The sequence below is a fragment of the Galeopterus variegatus genome, unplaced genomic scaffold, assembly GCF_000696425.1.
Source record: "Galeopterus variegatus unplaced genomic scaffold, G_variegatus-3.0.2 Scaffold2233, whole genome shotgun sequence".
Classification (NCBI taxonomy): domain Eukaryota; kingdom Metazoa; phylum Chordata; class Mammalia; order Dermoptera; family Cynocephalidae; genus Galeopterus; species Galeopterus variegatus.
In genome coordinates this window covers 255,777-256,514 of record NW_007728344.1, presented here as the reverse complement: position 1 = coordinate 256,514, position 738 = coordinate 255,777, and positions in this window count along the sequence as shown.

Genomic DNA, 738 nt, shown 5'->3' with positions numbered 1-738 from the left:
AACAGTGTGGATAGGTTTAGCTCTGCTACAGCCTGAATCTGCTGCCCACTGTGCAATGGGGAAGTCCAAGTCCTGTAGGAAAAGGGGAGGTGGAGAGCCGAGGAAAACAGGACTTTTCCCCATTTTGGATAGAGGCAGAACTCATGAAAAACAATAAAGTAAGGAATAGTTGCCTTTTGTACCAGTTATTTGATTTCTGGATCCCTTTTCCTGCAGCTGAGCAAAATCTCTCCTCAAAAAGTGTTCTTCTAAACTCATTAATAGTAAAATCTAACTGTTTGATAGGGCTGCGGTTGTATCTTGCCCAGTGCTGTTTGCACTTCTCATATTGGAGTCCCCAGCCCCTGCTTAACTCACCAGGGAGCCATGGCTTTGCAGGGTGCAGCAGGCAGGCTGGCGAGGCATTCTGGGAATGAGATGGCTCCTAGTTCCTGTGAAGTCACCCTTTACCCTCCACAGTCCATTCACAAGCCACTACCCTGTCTGCTCACGGCTCTAAACCTGCCCTTGTGGTTGAAGGACGGGACAGAACTCTACACACTCTGGTGTCTGGTAACACGACAGGAAATGCCAGAGACACCTAGGTCAGGGCCAGGAATGGGCCTTCTAGACGCCCTCTTGAAGGATCACTTGCCCAGCTGGGCTGTTGTTCTTCACCCCTGAAGGGTGAGCGCTGGCCATCAACGTGGCTGCTGTGTATTCCCACCCACTCAAAGCCTGCCTTCCCCCTCTGCCTGC